The sequence below is a fragment of the Rutidosis leptorrhynchoides genome, chromosome 10 (assembly GCF_046630445.1).
Source record: "Rutidosis leptorrhynchoides isolate AG116_Rl617_1_P2 chromosome 10, CSIRO_AGI_Rlap_v1, whole genome shotgun sequence".
Classification (NCBI taxonomy): Eukaryota; Viridiplantae; Streptophyta; class Magnoliopsida; order Asterales; family Asteraceae; genus Rutidosis; species Rutidosis leptorrhynchoides.
In genome coordinates this window covers 56,204,177-56,220,352 of record NC_092342.1, presented here as the reverse complement: position 1 = coordinate 56,220,352, position 16,176 = coordinate 56,204,177, and the positions used below count along the sequence as shown (strand labels likewise).

The 16,176-nt window shown below is 39.2% G+C and overlaps 1 non-coding gene across 1 annotated transcript; it reads right to left on the bottom strand.

The window, feature by feature from the left end:
* Positions 1 to 813: 813 nt before the first annotated feature.
* On the bottom strand, positions 814 to 920 carry LOC139873684 (small nucleolar RNA R71). Its single transcript, XR_011767411.1, has one exon. It is a non-coding gene; the product is annotated as a small nucleolar RNA R71 (small nucleolar RNA).
* Between the last annotated feature and the right edge of the window lie 15,256 nt (positions 921 to 16,176).

Genomic DNA, 16,176 nt, shown 5'->3' with positions numbered 1-16,176 from the left:
TTGGAGCCAAACAGTCCTCAATTATATTGAGACCAAACGAATCCCGCCCCTCTGCTGCATCTTTTGGCTATTCGAAACGTGGGCAAAATCAGAAAAGTCTATTAATTGGATAACTTATTATAATTTTTCTTTCCTTTTTAAAACTAATAGGATATTCAGTGAATGCACCGAGCAAGACGTTCACCACCTTTTGTACGTTCACCACCTGTAACTCGATCAAGACATTTAGCAAATATTGTCGCCGTTGATTTTTCTTTAGAATCATCATCCAGTCGAACAAATACTCCAATTCAAATTTCCGACAATCCATCTTTTGAACCCGATTTCACAACTAAGAAACTGGAGGATATTCAAGGACAATTCCAAGATCCTGAACCACAAACCGTTAAATCAGAGTCCTCTAGTGATTCGTATTCAACGAATTCAATTATGGAAGTAACGGAACCTCTAAGTATGGAAGATCGAATGAGAGCTAAACGCACGGGCCAAGGTCACGCCATTATTAAGCCAGAAGTTAATGCTCCAGATTATGAAATCAAAGGACAAATTCTACATATGGTAACTAATCAGTGCCAATATAGTGGTACGCCAAAAGAAGATCCCAACGAACATCTTCGTACCTTTAATAGGATCTGTACACTATTCAAAATCCGAGAAGTGGAGGATGAACAGATATATCTCATGTTGTTTCCCTGGACTTTAAAGGGAGAAGCCAAAGATTGGTTAGAATCGTTACCTGAAGGGGCGATTGACACATGGGATGTCTTAGTTGAAAAATTTCTTCAAAGATTCTTTCCAGCATCTAAAGCCGTGAGACTTCAAGGAGAAATTGTTACGTTCACACAAAAGCCAAATGAAACATTATATGAGGCGTGGACAAGATTCGGAAGGATGTTGAGAGGATGTCCTCAACACGGTTTAGACACTTATCAAATAGTACAAATATTCTACCAAGGTGTCAACGTTGCTACAAGAAAAGACATCGACATAACAGCTGGTGGTTCCATTATGAAGAAAACCGCAACTGAAGCTTACAAAATTATTGATAACACAGCCTCCCACTCGCATGAGTGGCATCAAGAAAAAGATATCTTTCGATCATCTAAAGCGGCTAGAGCCGATTCTAGCCATAACTTTGATTCCGTTTCCGCAAAAATAGATGCTTTCGAAAGATGAATGGAAAAGATGAATAAAGATATTCACGCAATACGAATTAGTTGTGAGCAATGCGGTGGACCACACTTAACGAAAGATTGTCACATTGAACCAACGATGGAACAACGAGAGAATGTTTCCTATATGAACCAAAGGCCTGGAAATAATTATCAAAATAATTATCAACCGCCAAGGCTAAACTTCAATCGAAATCAAAACATTCTTTACAATCCAAATGGACCAAACAATAACTCGTACAACCAACAAGGTCCAAATAACCAACCAACTCAAACCAACACTTTCAATCAACAAAGACATGGCTTGTATAAACCACCACAACAAATCGAAGAGAAAAAGCCAAATCTAGAAGAAATGATGGCAAAGCTAATGGAATCTCAAACACAATTTATTACATCTCAAACCCAAACGAATGAGAGGTTTGATCAGTCATTAAGAACTCAACAAGCTTCCATTTTGAATCTAGAAAAACACGTAGGTACTCTTGCTAGCATGATGAGTGAAAGGAAACAAGGAAAGCTACCGAGTAATACTGAAGTAAATCCTCAGAATGAAAATGTTAATATGGTTTCAACAAATTCTGAAAAACCAGCATCAGAAGATGGGAAGGTTTTAGATGTAAGTAACAATGAAGAAGTTACAACACCACCACCACCCGAGTATGTAAAGCCAGTGGTGGCACCATACAAACCACCCATCCCGTTTCCAAGAAAAGGAGTTGAGTATGAGCAAGTAATAGGTAATAAAGATTGTGATACCTCTGGAAAGAAGAAGAAGAAAAAGAATAAGAAAGTATAAGAAACAAAAGCCGTAGAAGTAAACCCGGTGAAGACAGTTCCACCAAAACCTCCTCCTAGGATAGGTGATCCGGGTGAATTTATTGTTCCTTGTCTACTTAGTGATTGTGTCATGTATGATGCACTAGCAGATTTAGGTGCAAGTGTGAGTGTTATGACTCTTTCCTTATATAAGAGATTAGGTGTAGGTGAGTTAACTCCAACGGATATGAGTGTTCGACTCCTTGATCAAACCATTAAGCACCCAGTTGGAATTGCTGACAACCTACCCGTTCAAGTAGGTAATTTAACCTTTCTAGTCGAATTTATTGTCATTGACATAGAAGAGGACCTAAACATTCCTCTAATTTTAGGTCGACCATTCTTTGCGTCCACCAGGGCGTTATTTGATGTAAGAAATGGTAGAATGACACTTAGTAGTGGTGACAAATCGATCACCTTTATGATTCGAAAGACTAAATCTCCACCAACCAAAACCGTTGAACCAGCAAAAACGATTGGTAAGAACCATGTTGTTTTACCAACTCCAACGGTAGTGCTTAACAATAATAAAACGCCTAAGTGTGGGGAAAATGAAGTAACACCTAATGATGACATGATAACAAAGAACCCCGTTGTTGATACGAAATTAAATGACCCCGTTATTAATAGTTCAATGAAGAAACTTATTAAACGGATTCGCGATGCTATAACCAAGGGGAACTTTAAGTTATGTAACCGGTTAGTATCCAATCTATCGCCTAAAGAAAAGGTGAAGCTAGTTGAAATTGTGGATATTACACAGGAATCCGACCAATGGCTTAAAGAGAAAGTCACAGATATGCAAGTTGATTATGGACCAAGAGAAATTGACGATGAAGTTAATCACAATTTTGACACCACAGCTACCTAAGTGTGGGGAGATTCAAGTGTTCTAAAAAGAAAATGCTATCTAGAGTTAGTTGTTCTGTTCTCGTGTAGTTCCGAGAATGGAATCCGATTAGTCTTTTCCGCTAGCAGACACTAAAGAACTAGTTTTCTCCCTCCATTCTGAATTTTTGTTTTGTAGGTTTTTTTTTATGAAATTAATATGCATTTTAATTTAAGTTTTTAAAAACAAAATTTACTTTAATTCATTAAGTTGAAAAAATGATTTCTAAAATTCGTCGTGAGTTGAAGACTAGGTCATTAAGCCGAAATTACTTTACCCGAGGGCGGGGCGACAAATTTTGTTATCATTATTTTTAATTTTATTGATTTAAAGTATGCCAAAAATATTATACTTTATAAATTTTTGAAAAGTGGGGTTATAAACCAAACTTCAAAAATATATATATATATATATATGTTTGTATTTTATCTTATGTACAAAACAGGGTAAAACAATGCACTTTCAAAGACTGTCATTAAAGTTCAGCAAAAGGTACTAATTTTGACGACAAGACGCAAAACAACAAATATGATATAACAAATGAAGGAATGAACGATGAGGCGCCATCTATCATTCGACGAGCTTTGTAATTACAAACTCGGTATTTTTAATCACTTTTCTACGCTAATCACCCTCATGAATTTAAATTATAGTCTGATTTCATGCAAATGAGGGCATTGCATGATCTTAAGTGTGGGGAAGGGTTATAAATTCTCTCAGGTTTATACTTGGTTTATTTGCCAAATTTTGTGAAAATTTGAAAAATTTTCAATTAAATGAAGTCAAAATCATGTTTATACATATTTATGAACGGTGAAAACTAGATGATAATACCGAAATTATCGTTACCTCGGAAAGGACATAAATTGAGAAACAACCTAAAATGCTTGAATTCATTTAAAATGGAATAAATGAGAATAAAAAGGCAAAGAAAGAAACTAAGTGTGGGGAGAATGTACCAAGTTATTCAATTAAAAACTATCTATCACATATCTTTGTACAAGATTATTGCAGGTACTTTTGTTTTGGATGATACTAATCAGTTTTACCCGATTTACTATAATACTTTTGAAAGAAAGATGGATCTACACGATGAATCAATTCCATCATTAAAAGGAAGTAAAGTCTTCCGAAAAAGAAACGTGCTTCTTGATTTAGGTCATGAAGTTGTCGTCTAGACCAGCTGTAGGTTGACGAAAAATCTAGAAAAGTCATCTCTAAAATCAGCAGGAAATCCACGGACCTCAGCATCAAACAGGGTCGCCATGTGGTCAGATTTATCCTAACCATGAGAAGGATTTATCTCGTACAATGGGGGGGGGGGCACCGTGCAAATTAGCTTGATAAGACTAATGAATCAGATCCCCAGAAAGGATAATCTCCTTAAAGATTAAAAATCAGCTTTTAAGACTGATATTACTCAATCCTAGAGATTGACCTTAAAGATTGAGAATTCAAACTCATGGAATTCAATGATATCTAAACTCGAGCTTGAATGAGAAAATATTTTGATCAAAAATACAAACCGATTTGTTTTCTGAAAACCCATTTTCAATGCGTTCATTACCATTGAACGTAAAATCCTAGGAATTCACCTGGAATTCATTAGGTCACCTGAACAAAATCGGGTGTCAACCGTAAGAACGGTGGTTGCATAGCATGGTCGGAGACAGGACCTTGTGCCAGACCAAAAAATTATAGGATGATCTTTACTATTGCTCCTACCAAGGATAGTACTAGCATCCGACACGTTTTTAGACCATAATCAAATGCATGTCACGGGACATTGCCTTAACAGTTTCTTGTTCATCGCTTTCCTTTACAACCGGACGGTAGTTTACCGAAAGGTAATATACGGAACAAGTAAATTGGATGTGTGCTTTCCGATACCGGGATAGCAGTGGATTACACGAACCTAAATGTTTTTAGCCAAAATATTGATCCACAAATATATTTTGCAACACCGATGGTGGGTCAAATCAGAAAACTTGTCTAGGGTAAAATCTAGCTTGAATTTTTAAAAGATCAAATGTTTTCATAAAGATCCAATTTCCTAAAGGATCTACATTTTTATAGTCATGTGGGACTGTAAACCGCCTTTCAAATGTGCACTTTGCTTTGGAAACCGAAAGTAAATCGGCTATTTGATTGCAAGTGTCGTTGACCTAAACCCAAGGCAACTGTGGATGACACACCCACCTTTAACCATGGTTCTATTGTTAATATCATTGTTTATACCGCTCTATCAAAATCACTGATGTACAAAGTGTGAAGAATAAAGAAGTGATTCATGTGATGTATTATATTATTTCAAGACTGTATTGCTTGAGGACAAGCAACGCTCAAGTGTGGGGATATTGATAAGGCTAAAAAGGAACATATATTTCATAGCAAAATCCCCCAAGAAAGACAAGATTTTAGTTGCAATTGTTCCATTTTCAAGTAATATTCGTTTATTTTAAATAAGTGCCAAGACAAAAGGCGAAAACGACGATTTGAAGACAAAAAGGTCCAAAAAGCTAAAAAGTACAAGATACAATTAAAAAGGTTCAAATTATTGATGAAGAACGTCTAAAAATGACAAGAGTACAAGTTACAAAACGCAAAGTACAAGATAATAAATTGTACGCAAGGACGTTCGAAAATCCGAAACCGGGACATGAGTCAACTCTCAACGCTCGACGCAACGGTGTAAAAATTACGAGTCAACTATGCACAAGAATAAAATATAATATTTAAATAATTCATAATAAGAATAATATTAAATAATAAAAAGTTGTTAATTGAGCATAGTTCAGGGGTCGTAAGTGAAAAATCAAATTCATAATTCGCCTATAAAAGGCAGTGTATTCGATCGATGAAAACACAACTTTTTCTATCCTCTTTTTATCTATATATCGATCAAATATCTATATCTAATATCCAATATCTATATTCTATATCTCTATCATAATGTTAACTTAATAAGATATAACAATAATCTTAATTTTAATTTTAAATTATGATAATAATAAGATTTATGATAGAGATCGTTTGAGTGTGTAAGTCGAAATTCTGTCCGTGTAACGCTACGCTATTTTTAATCATTGTAAGTTATGTTCAACCTTTTTACATTAATGTATCGTAACTAAGTTATTATTATGCTTATTTGAGCCGAAGTAATCGTGATGTTGGGCTAAAATATTAAGAAGGGGTTATTGAACTTTGGACCATAATTAAGGTTTGGGCAAAAGACCGACACTTGTGGAAATTGAACTATTGACTATTAATAGATGGGGGGTATTGTCTAATTGAGTGACAACTCATTGGAGTCTGTCGAACCTATCTTCAAATTAATTAACCTAATAATTAATAATGATTATGGTTGTCCTATTTAGTGACGTTCATATGGAATCTGTTATAATCATTTAATTAATCAATTGGGTTGGGTAATTGATTATTCATTCTGATCAAGTGGATGAATTAATATTCATAAACTAATTAAAACAGGGGTGGATTACATACAGTGATAACTGGTGTAATTGTTGACAGAAGTGATAACTGCGTCACAGTTTAAATTCTTAATCAGTTGGAATATTTGACTTCGGGTATAAGGGTAATTTGGCGAGGATACTCGCACTTTATATTTATGACCGATGGACTATTATGGACAAAAACCAGATAGACGTATCAAATAAACCAGGACAAAGGACAATTAACCCATGGTAATAAATTAAAATCAACACGTCAAACATCATGATTACGGAAGTTTAAATAAGCATAATTCTTTTATTATATTTCTCATCGTATCTTTATTTACTGTCATTTTATTACTCGCAATTTTATTTACTGTCATTTTATTTATTGTCATTATTTTACGCACTTTAATTATCGTCATTTATCTTTACGCTTAAAATATAGAATCGACAAACCGGTCATTAAACGGTAAAACCCCCCTTTTATAATAATATTACTACTTATATAATTATATATATTTTGTATAAATATAGTTAAAAATATAGTAAGTATCACCAGCTCCCTGTGGAACGAACCGGACTTACTAAAAACTACACTACTCTACGATTAGGTACACTGCCTATAGTGTTGTAGCAAGGTTTAGGTATATCCCATCCGTAAATTAATAAAACTTGTGTCATATTTTGTAGTATTTTGTATTAAAAATAATACTATTTCGTACCCTCACGCTACATCATCAGTAATGGATAACGATTCTTGATCGTCACTTTATTCAACTCACGGTAATCAATGCACATACGCATACTACCATCTTTCTTCTTCACAAATAACACCGGAGCGCCCCATGGCGAAGCACTCGGTCGAATGAAACCCTTCTCGAGCAACTCTTGGGTTTGATTTAACAACTCTTGCATTTCCGTTGGTGCTAAACGATAAGGAGTTTTAGCAATGGGAGTAGCTCCCGGAACCAACTCAATACGAAACTCAACTTGTCTTTCCGCCGGAACACCCGGTAATTCATCCGGAAAGACGTCTTCGAATTCACTAACAACCGGATTTTCACGAATAGGTGGTGGCTCATTGCGAGTATCAACAACATGAGCAAAGAAAGCCATGCCACCGGTAACAACAAAACGACGTGCCCGTGCAAAAGTGCATATCGGCACCGGTCTCCTTCGCTTATCACCATGAATAATTAACTCTCCCCCACTTAGGGTCTTCACACGAATAAACTTATCATGGCATGCAATATCGGCTCTATAATGATCGAGCCAATCCATACCAATGACAATATCAAAGTCGCCCAAGGTCATTGGAATAAGATCAATTTTAAAGGTTTCAGCACCAAAAACAACATCACAATTTTCACACACATCAACCACTAGCACCGTCTTGCCGTCCGCTATTTCGACTTCTATCGGACGACTTAACTTAGCTAACGGTCTATTAAGTTTAGGTACAAATTTAGGAGACACAAACGACAAATTTGCACCGCTATCGAAAAGAATCCTTGCCGGATTAGAATTAACCATGTAAGTACCTGAGACAACTTCGTGCGATTGTTTGGCTTTATCATTGGTCATCAAATAGTTGCGACCCCTAGCCGTACCCGCCGCCTTCTCTAAACGCTTAACATTATCGTTGCGCAAATCAGGACACTCCGGCTTCTTATGCCCTTCTTTACCGCAATTAAAACAAGTGAGCTTGTTTCCGGAAGATGGTTTTGGACAATCACGAGCCATATGACCCGCTTGCCCACAATTATAGCACGTAAAAGTAAAACCACCGGAAGCACCCTTCCTCACGCTATTGACACTTTCGGAATTTTTCTTGTTCTTTTTGTTCGAAAAGTTTGAATAGCTCGAACCTTCACTTTTTCTCTTGCCAAAAGTAAAACCACTCTTTCTTAAGATGAGCGACTCGAAACCTTTGGCCATGTCAAACAACTCATCAAAGCTTTTCACTACGTTCACACTAATCTTATCTTGATAGTTGTCGTTCAAGGTTCGATAGAAATCTTCCTTCAACATTTTATCATTCCCGACGTACTCCGGGCAAAATTGGGTCTTGGACAAAAATACGGATTTGAGAGTGTTCAAATCCATCGACCCTTGCCTCAAGGAACGTAACTCGTCCTTAAGCCTAGTAAGATCGGCCGAAGTTCGGTATTCCTTGAAAAATTCGGACTTGAATTCATCCCAAGTGAATTCCATGCATTGCTCTTCACCATAAACTTGGAGCTTTGCGTCCCACCACAACTTGGCATCGCCCCTCAACATACTACACCCGTACCTTGTCCTCTTATCGAGAGAACATTCACAAGTACGGAAGGCCCCCTCCATATCGGAGATCCAACGGGCGCTCTTAAGAGGATCTCTTTCACCATCAAAAGAGGGAGGTTGAGAGTCCTTGAAATTCTTATAGAAAAAGTCCCGTCTTCCCACATTATCTTCGCGAAGAACGGCCTTAACTTGCTCCCTTACCACATTGACTAATTGCTCGTCAATCGTATCTAGGAACATCTTCTTAACGTCCTCGAGAAAAGCTTCATGATGCCTTTTCAAAATGGCCTCAACCTTGGCCGTAAACTCGACTTCTTCATTAGTACCTCCGCCGTTGATATCATGACCGTTTCTCATCTTCATTCTATAAGACGGAATAGATTAAACAACGAGACGAAAAGGATTTAACACATAAGTATATACATATACACCACACTACCCATCTTGCTCAACAATCGTCGTACATTGCTCGTTCGACACGATTTGCGCCCGTAACAATGGTAGCTAATCATTGTTACGCGAGCACGTCGTATTAACTTGCTAGTACAACGTCCATCTCGCTCGATGCTCGCTAAACATACATAACAAATAGTACATGATTAGTTTACATAAACCTATGCACAAACCAATCCCGATCCGACCCAAAGTCCTACAAGTCCTGCATAAACGCGCACACAAAAATTCTAAGTCTAGGCGCCTATCTCAAGTCACCTAAATCCCTTAGACCATGCTCTGATACCACTTGTAACAACCCAAACCAACACCCGACAAAATCCTTGTGAAAATACGAATATAAAAAAAAAAATTTCTGTTGCAGACCATCGGCGCGCCGCGCCATATGGCCCGCGCGCCGCGCCATATCTGGCTGTCCCCGGGACTTTTTAACCGCGAAAAGATTGACTAGTTCCCGGCACTTTTAGACAAAACGCTTTTTACCATACTATCAAATATGTAAAACTAACATGTTTCAAACATAAAATTAAAGTTTTACAAGCGGGGCCCACATCGGCCGTTTTACGAGTTTAATACAATTTACGAGTTTCGACCACCAAAAAGTTTAAGTTCCAAACTACACAATGAGCATGGCGTTTGGGATTAAACTACCCAACCATCGGTCAAACTCCAAGAGCTACTAAAGCCGAAAGCGTCCCCTAGCATCAAGCGGGATCTCTAGTCCAAAACGATGCCCTTACCCTTGTCCAAAACCGAACCTATAAAATGGTAAACAACGAGAGGGTAAGCAAAGCTTAGTGAATGCAATAATTATACGAATACATATATAATTATACCTACTTGCATACACTTACACAACCGCAAACATGCTAGCAAACAACATTAGCTTATCGTCGCAATATCAAGCTATAAATCTCCAATACCACAAGCTAGCATAACAACCGCATATAAATATAACTCGAATAATATAATATGCTTACAACACAAATAACCATGGTTAACCAATAGTACAAGGGAACGGCGCTCGCGAAAACGCCATCGGTGTTCATAACATCCGTTAGGGCACTTAACACCTCGCACCACTAACCCCTAGGGTGGCACCTTAACACCTCGGCACTTCACCCCGAGTGGCATCTTAACACCTCGATGCTTCACTCATTATTCTACGGAGTGGTGTCTTAACACCTCGACACTACACTCCTAGGTGGCATCTTAACACCTCGATGCTACACCCGAGTGGCATCTTAACACCTCGATGCTACACTCTTCACGTGAAACGTGGTGTCTTAACACCTCGACACTACACCTTTCACGCTACAACAAATAGATACATTATATACATACGCATATAATCATTCCACTCACCTCAAAATCTCTTGGTGAAAGATAACCGAGCTTGAACACTTCAATGTAAGGCACCTATTACATTTATCACAATATCAAAATCACAACTCGAGTTGGTCAACACTCTAAAGCTCACTCCTAGTGTTAATTTGACCCATGGTGCAAATCCGACCCATTTGCACCCTTAACCCTAAAATCGGGTTAACTCATCACAAAACCCTATCATTAACCAAAGTAGGTTCATTACACATTTTAACACTAGTTTTAGGCTTCACCCACGCATATTAATTAGCTTAGGTTCATTTTGACCCATTTGACACTTTCAAAGTCAACCTACCCATTTTGGGTCAACCACTAACCCATTTACACCCATTTACATAAATCATGGTGTTCTAGAAATTTTACTAGCTAATTAGGGTTCTCTAACAACAATTAACTCTTCCAAACCCTAGTTAACCCAATATTGAGTCTACATGACTCAAATTACCCTAGAACACCCAAAACACTAACAAAATGGGTTTTATGTTCATCTTCACCCCAAACCCTAGCCCTAAATCAAATTAAACAAAGAAATTAAGATTAGAGCATACCACAACTATCACAACGAAGCTAGAGGGAAGGCGAACAACTTTAATGCTTGGACTTAAGCAAGAAACCTTCTTCTTCTTCTCCAAAATGGGGTTTCCCTCACTAAAAGCCACTCTCTCTCTAGAATTGATTTGGATAAGTGTTGGTAGTTGTGGAAGGAGTAAATGAACTCCCCAAAACTGATCTAAGGCATTAATCCGGCCTCCAAGTGATTTTACTAAAATACCCTCAAAATATCTAATTTAAAAGAAAGAGAGAATCTGTCACAGACAGATGGCGCGGCGCGCCACCAGGCCGCGCGGCGCGCAACTCTCCCAGTCCAGCTCCTTTTGCCTTTCTAAATATATACAACCAAACCCCGATTCGAGTACCGCACAATACACTTATATACACAAGTTTACACTTCAATTATTCGGGTCTTACATAACTGTGACATAGGATCGTGCGAGGAACGAAGGCGAACAACCCAAAACCAATCATGATCAACCCCAACCAAATCAACCACCACCCATTCCACCACCCCGACGACAACTGATCATTCCCCAAGGACTACCACCACCACGACACCGAAATCACCACTAAGCACCCCATTATGATACACGTAATATGGATCAGTTTGATTCATCTTAGGATGAGGAACCTTCAGTTATGAAGGCCGAGATAATTTTCAACCTGGACGACAGAACCAACGACAAGACGATTACCGGTTGAAAGTAGATCTCCCAACTTTTAATGGTAGTCTTAACATTGAAGAATTCCTAGATTGGATAGCCGAGGTAGAACGTTTCTTTGACTTTTCCTAGATACCTGAAAATAAGCAGGTTAAATTGGTTGCCTATAGGCTCAAAGGGGGAGCATCATCTTGGTGGGAACAGGTTCAAAATCAGAGACGACGATCGGGTAAACAACCGGTCCAAATTTGGGTCAAGATGAAACGGTTATTAATGACACGGTTCTTGCCTCCTGACTATGACCAATTCTTGTTTGAGAAATACCAAGCCCTTCGACAGAACCAAAAGATTGTCGCGGAATATGCCGCTGAATTTTTACGACTAGCCTCGCGTAACAATATGAATGAAACAGAGGGGAAGCAGATTTCTCGATACATGTTTAGGCTTCGGGCCAACATCAGGGATAAAATTGGGTACCAAGTCATTATGAGTTTAACGTAGGCCCACAATTTGGCCCGACGGGCTGAAACAATGACACTCAAGGGCAACTTCGGGGGAGAAAACACACGGCATTTTTCTGGGGACACATCCCGCACTACTGCTAAAAACAATGCTAGCACATCCAACTGGAGCAAGACATCCCTGACCGAGAAGGAGGCTGGTAAACAACCTACAACGAGTAGCACACCAAACCCCTATATCCGCCCAACCATAGGTAAGTGCTACTGATGCCAACAACCGGGGCATCTTTCCAACAACTGCCCCCAATGTAGGGCTCTCCATATGGAGCACTATGAAGAAGACATGGAGTATAGTGACTATGTGTTCGATGAGGAAGGAGTATACGAACTCGATGGGTTGCAAGAATCCGTGCTTGTCGTGCGAAAGGTTTTATTGTCACCTAAGATTGATGATACTCAGCGCCATCTCCTATTTCGAACGAGGTCCACGATTTTTAATTCGGTTTTTGATTTGATTATTGATAGTGGCAGTTGTGAGAATATAATTTCCAGAAATTTGGTGCGTAAGTTAAAATTAGAAACCGAGAAGCACCCTGAGTCGTACAGCATTGTATGGATCACAGATGGCCCGGGTATCAAGGTAACGGAACGTTGCCGAGTTCCCTTGTCTATTGGAAAATTTTATAGAGATGAAGTGTTGTGTGACATTGTGGATATGAACGCTTGCCACTTACTATTCGGGCGGCTGTGGCAATTTGATTTGTGTGCTACTCATGATGGTCGGGAGAATGTTTATCGTTTTGTTAAAGATGGACAGAAAATTACGCTACTACCGTTAGCGTATAAACTAAACAGGGAGGTTAAGAAGGCTGATAACCTCATGATGATGTCCTCTTCTACATATGAATTTATTGGGGATATGCAAAAGTCCCAAGCTGTTTTTATGGTGGTGTTTAAGAATTTTTGTCTTACAGGAACCACCACGGATTTAACCCCTGAGGTAGTTCAAAAGTTGTTATCACGATATCGGGAACTTAATCCCGACAAGTTATCCGATGAGCTTCCACCCATGCGAGACATTCATCACACCATCGACTTGATTCTCGGAGCCAGTTTACCGCATTTACCCCATTACCGTATGAATCCCAAGGAAAGTTCGGTGTTGCGAGAAATGGTCGAGGACCTTCTACAAAAGGGGTTGATTCGTGCTAGCATGAGCCCTGTGCCGTCCCCGCTCTGTTAATACCAAAGAAAGACGGTAGTTGGCGGATGTGTGTAGATAGTAGAGCTATCAACAAAATTATTGTTCGATACAGGCTCCCAATTCCGCGCCTCGAGGACATGCTTGATCAGCTTTCGGGAGCAAAGATATTCTCCAAAATTGACTTGAGAAGTGGTTATCATCAGATTCGTATCCGACCAGGAGATGAATGGAAGATGGCTTTTAAGACCAAAGATGGGTTATACGAGTGGCTTGTTATGCCACTCGGGTTGAGTAACGCCCCTAGCACATTTATACGTCTCATGAACCAAGTTCTTAAACCGTTTATTGATACATTTGTTGTGGTTTATTTTGACGACATACTCATTTATAGTGCTAACGAAACTGATCACCTTGGTCATTTGGAACAAGTTCTTGATGTTTTGCAGGCTAATAAACTATACATCATTATCAAGAAGTGTTCTTTTCTCCAAGACCGTCTTATTTTTCTCGGGTTTATCATCAGTGGAGATGGAATTCAGGTTGATGAAAACAAAGTGCAGGCCGTCCGCGACTGGCCTGTACCAAAAACAGTAGCTGAAGTGCGTAGTTTTCACGGTTTAGCTACATTTTATCGCCGATTTATACGCGATTTTAGCTCCATCACAGCCCCACTTACTGACTGTATGAAAAAGGGAAATTTTATATGGGCTACGGCCCAAGCAGATAGTTTCACCACCATTACAGAAAAGTTGTGTACAGCCCCCATTTTGGCATTACCTGATTTCAGCAAGGTTTTTATGGTCGAGTGTGATGCGTGTGGAGTTGGGATCAACACTGTTCTATCACAAGAAGGGCGGCCTGTGGAGTATTTAAGTGAGAAGTTAAGTGAGTCACGGCAGCGGTGGTCGACTTATGACCAAGAATTTTACTCAGTTTTTCGAGCCGTCAAACATTGGGAACACTATTTGGTCCAAGATCAGTTTGTGCTCTATACCGACCACCAGGCACTCAAGTATATTCATAGCCAAAAGAATATTAATAAAATGCATGCAAGGTGGGTCACATATCTTCAACAATTTCCGTTCACGCTTAAGCATAAGGCGGGTCGTCAGAATCAAGTTGCCGATACCCTTAGTCGTCGCGCTACACTAGTTGTGACAATGATAAATGAGGTAAATGGGTTTGATATTTTTCGGACCATGTATCAAGATGATGTTGATTTTCAGGCAATATGGGGCAATCTTCCAACAGGTGACTATTCTTGCCACGACGGGTATTTATTCAAAGGAAACTGTTTGTGTATACCCCGCTGTTCGCTACGTGAGAAGCTTATCCGTGACTTACACGGAGATGTGTTGAGTGGACACTTGGGCAGAGAAAAGACGGTTGCAGCCCTTGAAGATCGGTATTATTGGCCGCAATTAAAGCGGGACGTGGGAAAGTTTGTTCAGCGCTGTCGTGTATGTCAAACATCTAAGGGACATGCGCAAAATACGGGTTTGTATATGCCGTTGCTGGTACCGAAGGGTATTTGGGAAGATCTTTATATGGATTTTGTGCTTGGTTTGCCAAGGACCCAACGTGGTGTCGATTCTATTTTTGTGGTCGTGGACCGATTCTCCAAAATGGTGCATTCTATTCCTTGTAAGAAGACATCTGATGCATCTCATGTGGCTCGGTTATTTTTTTGCGAAGTGGTCCGTCTGCACGGGGTCCCGCACTCAATTGTTTCTGACCGTGATACTCGTTTTATAAGCCATTTTTGGATGACTTTGTGGAAGCTGTTTGACACTTCTCTCAAATTTAGTAGCTCGACGCACCCTCAAACGGATGGCCAGACCGAAGTTGTTAATCGCACCCTTGGTAACCTGTTGAGATGTATTTGTGGTGAGCGGCCTAAATAGTAGGATTATGCCCTTCCGTAAGCGGAGTTCGCTTTTAATAGCGCTGTTCACAGCGCCATTGGTCGGTCACCATTTTCTGTGGTGTATCAGCAAACTCCCCATCATGTTGTGGACCTGGTAAAGCTGCCAAACCGAGAGCATTTTAGCCCCGTAGCTGCCCGTTTGGCGAACGAGATCCAGGATGTTAAAACTGAGGTTTATGACAAACTAATGGACACCAATAAAAAGTACAAGGCAGCCGCAGATAAACATAAACGTGCACAGGTGTTTGAGGTTGGAGATCTTGTTATGGTGTTCCTACGCCGTGAACAATTCCCGATTGGGCAATACAGCAAACTTCAACCAAAGAAATATGGTCCCTATAAGATTCCCCGAAAGATTAATGATAATGCATATATAGTTGATCACCCTTCTTCTATGGGCATTTCACATACCTTCAACGTGTCAGATATTTACCGCTATCACTCGGACGATGTTCCTCTTTACCCGGATAACTCGAGGGCGAGTTTTTTTCAAGTGGGGGAGACTGCCGTGGGACCAGGTAGCCTTAGGGCTGAAGGAAACTGCCTTGGAACCGAAGAAAGCAGCAAAGTCGGATAAACCAAGATTTTATTTAATTCATGTTTAGTTTTTTAAATTACAGTTTGTTTCCCATTTATTTAGGAGTTTGTGTTGGAGTCAAACACTTGTTTTGTTTTCCTTTAAATAGTTCCGGATTCTCTAATTTGTGGTGACTTTTCCTCTAATAAAATTTCATTGTTTCGTGACAATTACAACTTTGTTTGTGGAAAGCGATTGTTTCTGCAATTTCATACCTTCGTCCTCATTAATAATTTTCTCAAAAGACTTTGTTTTAATGAAAGGTTTTTCTTACAAATACAAAATGGTTTTGGAAAAATGATTTTAAAAGATTATTGAAGGAAGCTTAATTAT